The following is a 6,810-nucleotide window of genomic DNA, read 5'->3' on the forward strand; positions in this document are numbered from 1 at the left end:
ATTCGCGTTCGCACAGTTTAATATCGATGAGGAAGTCGCATCTCTGCGGGAAAAGCTTACCTGTCTGATGCATCTTCGAGGCCAAATCTTGACATTGTTCTTGATTCTAAAGTTATACGAATTTTATTTGACGATAAAAAGACTGCAACTGGTGTTGAATTTGTTTCTTCAAGGATCAATTACATCGTCACGGCAACAAAAGAGGTCATTTTATCTGCTGGAGCAATTAACTCACCGCAAATTCTTATGCTCTCCGGATCGGACCTAAAGATCACCTTGAATCTCATGGAATAAAAGTCTTGCACGATTCTCCTGGTGTTGGATTAAATTTGCAAGATCATCCGATGACCATGATTCCTTTTTTAACAGAAAAAGGTTCAAGTTTTGTTTACAATCGAGTCTTTGAACTGTTCAACAGTTTGTACAGATATGTCACTGAACGGAAAGGTATCATCGCCAGTCCAGGTTCTAATATTGTTGGTTTTTATCGAACCAAATTTGCGGATGATCGGCCAGATATTCAGTTCCAAATTGAGGGAACCGCATTTGGAGCAGCACTTCCAACATCCTTCTTAGGTTTGTACAATTGAATCGATCTCTCAAATCGAAGATAATAAAACTTTTCTTTTCTGCAGGTTCAATATTCAATTTTCGTCAAGATCTCATCGATCGCTATTTAGCACCGAACGGACGTTCTGATGGCTTCTCTATTTATCCAATTTTGCTTAATCCAAAAAGCAAAGGAACCGTTAGACTGTCGTCAAATAGTCCAAACGATCCTCCGCTCATTGATTTTAATCTTTTCGAGAATGAAAGAGACATCGAAAGGTTAGTCGAAGGATGTAAACAGGCCATTCGAATTGGTTCAATGCCTTCATTGGTCAGAATTAATTCCCGTCGATTTCCTGGTTCACCTGGACTATGTGGACAATATGAACTCGTAACCGATGATTATTTCAAATGTTATGTCCAAACGTTAACGGCGACAAATAATCATCCCGTTGGTACAATTAGAATGGGATCTCAAGAGGATAAAATGTCACCTTTGGACAATAAATTGAAAGTTAAAGGTGTTGATAAACTGCGAGTTGTTGATGCATCGGTTTTACCTGAGATTATCTCAGGTAATTTAAATGCTCCCGTTATGATGATTGCGGAGAAAGCAGCTGATCTGATTCTCGGTGTAACTAAATTGAAACCATCGTTACCACCAATTCAATTGTAATTGAAATCTCACAATAACAAGTAAACTTTATAATAATTATCATTAAGTTTCATTTTCTGCTGTAAATAATTAATAAATACAAATATCTTTTCAATTACACTAGATTTGAGCTAATTGTTGATCATCTTAGAGATGGTAATTATTTCAATACATCTTGAATCGCAGTAATTATATGATGATGATGATGATGATGATGATTGAATGATTATTGTTTAGTTAACAATTTGAATTTCAATTAACTTATCACTTATATTATCCAATATCAAACTCGAGAAACTTTTATTATTATTATTATTTGTTTATTGTTTATTATCCTTGATCCTTGATTATTATTATTATCCAATGGATATTATATATTTTATTACCAATTGACTTTATTTTTTACCTTGTAAATTGTTGATTATCATTGACGATGATTAAGGTATGATGATAATAAAAGTGATAATAATCATGTTGATTACTATGTTAAAGTAATAATTTGAAACTCATCAAGTTTATCAATTCAAGCCTTAAGGTTAACTCATAATGTGTTGTCAATCTTGGTGAACAATTAATTGATTGTGATACATGATTAACATTGTTTTTAATTTTAATTCTCCCCTTCTCTCTCTCTCTCTCTTAATGATTGATGATTTTAGTTTAACAATCTTAATTTATTGTTGACAATCAAAGTGATATTTAGGTCGCATCATTATTAATAACAATCAACATGTTGACAATTACCAAATTAACCGATTGAGATGCAATTGAAAACAAAAACTTAATCATCTTTGATTGTTAATTGTTGATAAATGTTACAACTGTCTAACTAATTACTTGGCACATTGAAAATTACAAAAGGTTAATTAATGTTGATTTGATTCTCGGAGATAAAATAATAATAATAATAATAAAATGGTTAATTCTTAATCGTTAAAGTGTAAATATTAAATGCCACCTTCATTGAGGATCAGGATGAGTGGTGATCGAGTCCGTTGTTTTTAATCATGTTAATTATAATCAAGATGATGAGATGATAATGATAAATAAACAAATTATGCAAAAATTATTGAGCAAAAAAAGGTTATTAAAAGGGCGTTAGAATACCACCAGGTGTCTCTCTTTCTATTTCTCTTTCATTAGCATCCTCATCATCATGATTTAATAATAATCATCATCATTAATACATAATCAACTAGAATATGAATATTATTTTTATGGTTTATCAACGTTTTTTAAAACCTTCGGCTCGCGACGTTGATCATGCTTAGAATATAATTAAAGCCGCTTTAGTTGATGATGATCATGTTCTGCCGCCAACGCTACAAGAGAGAGAGAGAGAGAGAGAGAGAGAAACATCTAATTAAATTATCTCTTTAATATTGAATTTAATGATTACTATTATCATTAAATGTGCTCAGTGAGTACAAACATTTTGTAAAATTAGGTAGACTTTGTTTTTCCACTTCCACTCTTACTTCAACCACCATCACTATTGTAAAGAGTGGATTGAAGATGAGAGAGAAAGAGAGAGAGAGAGAGAGAGGAAAAGGGAGAGAGGGGCAACACCCACTTCTTTGTAGCCGTGAAATTGAAAGCCTATCATTAGAAAAAACAATGATGATGGAAGAAGAAGAATCTTCATCTTCTCTTGACAATTTGCTTTACCATCGTAATCAACTTACAAGCTTTTTCTGCATATTCTGCTTATGGGAAGGTCTCCATCTCTCTTACTTTTCTTCTCTTCATTTCTATCATCATTTTGCTCTTCTTCTTCTTCTGGACATAACCATTATCTGTTAGAGAAGAGAGAGAGAGAGAGAGACCAAGAGCTCTTATACAAAGTTTATATAAACTCGTAGTTACTGGTAACCTGCCAACAATAATCTAAACTTACGCCTCTCTCTCAAGAAGATAAAACAATTTACCTGAAATAGAGATGATGATGAAGATGAGGACAGATAGAAATAGATGATATTAGATGGATGAATGGATCAGAGGAAGAAGAAGAGAAGGGGCGAAGTGGGAGGAATTTTAAGTTTTTTTTCTTCCATTCTCTTCATCTTTCCATTACTATGGTGGAAAATAATTACAGTGATTTTGTCGTAGAAAATGGATGATAAAGAGAAGAAAAAGAAAATTGATTCGCCCTTTTCCTTCCTCTTTCTCAATAATGATGAGAATTCACTAATTCCATAGATATGAACACCTACCTTGTCTATTTCATTATCTTAATTCATTAGCCATCGGTCAGTATAATGGTCAGTCTAATGTCAATTTGCAAATGTTACTTTTCATCTGCAAATGAAAACAACTAATTGGAATGTAAATTATTTCCATTGATTAAACCTAATCAACTCTCTTAATACTATTGATTTTTACCCCTTTTCCTCATCATCATCATCATCATCATCATCATTATCATTGAAATCATCATGAAAATTATCATTAATATTACATGATAATCATTAGCATTATTTATTTCATTCAATTCATTTCATTTGGTTGCTATTTTTACCTTGATCAATGTTAGTATTTTTGTTATTAAATTTGATCAACAACTTGTTATTTTAATTGAGATATCAAATTTGATTCATTAATCTAATGATTGTCGTTTACTATTACTCTTTAATCATCGTATTAAAATTTAAATCATTAATGTAAATGATTGTTTCTTATTATTACCAATGGTCAGTACATGTTGGGTCAATTACTTCAAAAATATGAATACAAACCTTGAATTTTGAATTGTTTTTTCTTGCTTGGTATATATGAAGTTTTCATCATAATCAACAGGCTATATTACTAATTGTATCTTTGCATGATTGGCAAACAATCAACAACAATTAAGATGTAAGAATATCAAATGTTATTATTGATGAAATGATTAAGACACACACTCCTTATTAAACCATCATTCTAATTACTGAATGGTCAGAATCATCCGCATCTTCATCATTAATCCCACATCTTTTCTGGTTCCGTATCAATTGAATATTCAATTAGCTTTTTATTGATCAATCCAATTGAGTTAATTATCGTCTCTTGTCTTCCTCCTCCTCCTTCAACCTTACCTGTAATAACATCACGTGATAATTAACTCTTAATGATGATTGTTGATCACCATCATCATCACAATAATTATCATGAAAACCACATCACAATTAAGAAAACAGCAGCAAAGTATAATAATAACATCATTAGATTTGATAATGAAAATTGAGCTGATTAACTTAAATTTTTTGTTTTGTTTTCAAGATCATTTTATTAAATTAATGATATTTAATTCAGTTTAAATTTTGATTTAAAGCAATTAAACTTTTGATTGCACTTTTCTTATACTTTTACAATGATTAACATCCTACATGATTGTTTAAATCAACTTTAAGTTAATTTTTTATTTCATCTTAACTGTTAATTGCATTATTATCACAATCAATTTATATGATGATGATGATGATTACTACTTAATTAAATGATAACTTCATTCAAACACATTTAGAATAAATTTTTTTGCTTTCACAATTAACTTACCCGGTAATTAAAGTTTCCAATTGGTTAAGTTAATTAGCTTGAGGGGACAGACAGAAATGACAATCAAAGCTTTGTCTTTATTGTGATTTAATGTAAATGTTAATATCAACGGCAGATATTGAATATCTTCCTGTGGATAAATATATTATAATTCAAGGTAATTCCTCTCAATCAGCTGAGAAAGTTCAGAGAAACCGGAAATAGAATGTTTAGATTTTCATTCTTCATTCTTAGAGATATTGAGAGCGAAAAAAATTTTCTCAAGTTTGTTTGAGTTTCCAATTGAAAGTCAAGTAATATTTCATATCCAACAAGTGACACTGAGAGTGGGGATGATACAGAAATGAATACCACCACCACCGACATTTAAGGCTTAATAGTTATATTATACATGGAAACAAGAGAAATACATATATGAATTACCATTTGGAAGAAATAAGTTATCATGAATCCTGAATTATCGATTCAGTGTTATCATTGATAATAAAAGTTTCTCACAACAACTACCACTTCCACCTACACACATACCCCACCCTGAAGGTTCCTCTCTCTCTCTTTCTCATCCTTTGTTCATGTGTATATTTTGTATTCTATCAACGACAATCAATCGATGGATTAACCAGAAAGAACCTAATGTATATCAATTTAACAAAGAACTGACTATGGATAAAAAGAAGATAAGGAAGAGAGAGAGAGACTCTCTCTCTCTCTCTCTCTTCACTTATCTTATTCCTCTTCTTCATCTCTTTCTTTTCTTACTCTAGTCTCACATTTCACTTTTCTCTGTACATAAACAGTTTCTCATCCATTCTTGTTACTCAGTTGTTGTTGTTTCTATTTCTCTGGTTGCTGTTGTTGTCGGTGTTGATGTTAAAGATGAAGATGAAGGATGATAAGGATGAAGATGAGGATGAGGATGTAATAGAGTAAAAAAAGATATCACTTTTGGATGAGAATTTTTTTTATCTTTTTCTTCATCTTATCTTGTTTTCTTTTCTTCTTCTTCTTCTTCATCATCTATTTTTACTCTTCCACCCTCTAACCACCTCCACAGACAAACTTTCAATTTCCACCATGAACATAATCATCATCGTCATCATATCTTCAAGTAATCATGTTGTAATCAACTGTATTAGTTACATTATTTGATTCATCATCGCCATGTAATCATCAGTTGATCGTCTAATTGAAATAAATGATTCCAATGATAAATCAACAATAATAATATGGAAACAATTGAAATCTAATGTTTACTTTTTTTCTAGTTCTTGTTTATCCAATCACTTTTCCAAACAATGATTAATTGTTAATTTAATTTGTTACAATAAAGCTACAATTACATTAAGAAGCTAATTGTTGTTCATTTTGTTTAATCATCTCTTTTTTTTATTAAATTGAGATTAATTGTAGATTAACTTGATTGTTATGAAATCTTAAGATGAGACAAAAATTAATTAATCTCAAATAACTTTACATAGTTTATTGTTGATTAACAAGATAATCCAATGGTAAACTTAAAACAATCAATCAATTAGCTACTTTTACTTGTTAAACTAATCAAAGTTTTCAATCAAAATCTTTCAACATGATTAACTAATTTAAAGATTCAGATGATTATCAATTAAATGTCATAGTGATTAACATTTGGTGTATGTGTTGATTTCTCACCATGAAAATAACAAAAAGTTCATTGAAACTTATCATCTAATTAACTTAATCAATGAAGGTGATTGTTGTTGTTAATCATTTTAATAGATTCACACCTTCAATGGAAACAATTAACTTTCAAACATACAAACAAAATGATTAAACCAACAATTGGACGGAAAATTTGTTCAAAAGTAAATCAAATAAATTAATTGTTGAGCAATTAAATTTGATTGAATTTTATATGGAAAAAAGTTAATATTGAAAAGGTAAAGAAAAACTTATCATTGTGATTTCCTTAATTGTGATCAATAACAATCAAAAGTTGTTATTATTACCAAGATGATGGTAAGGGAGGATAAGGTAAAAGGAAGTGAACAATAAATTGACAGGTAAACGACAATATTATCATGACAATTAAAGGT

At 30.2% G+C, this 6,810-nt stretch overlaps 1 pseudogene; it reads left to right on the forward strand.

The window, feature by feature from the left end:
* Positions 1–4: 4 nt before the first annotated feature.
* Positions 5–1,425, forward strand: LOC128397394 (alcohol dehydrogenase [acceptor]-like; annotated as a pseudogene).
* The last annotated feature ends 5,385 nt before the right edge of the window (positions 1,426–6,810 follow it).

This window comes from Panonychus citri, unplaced genomic scaffold (assembly GCF_014898815.1).
Source record: "Panonychus citri isolate SS breed McGregor unplaced genomic scaffold, ASM1489881v1 Contig00031, whole genome shotgun sequence".
In the NCBI taxonomy this organism is placed as follows: Eukaryota; Metazoa; Arthropoda; class Arachnida; order Trombidiformes; family Tetranychidae; genus Panonychus; species Panonychus citri.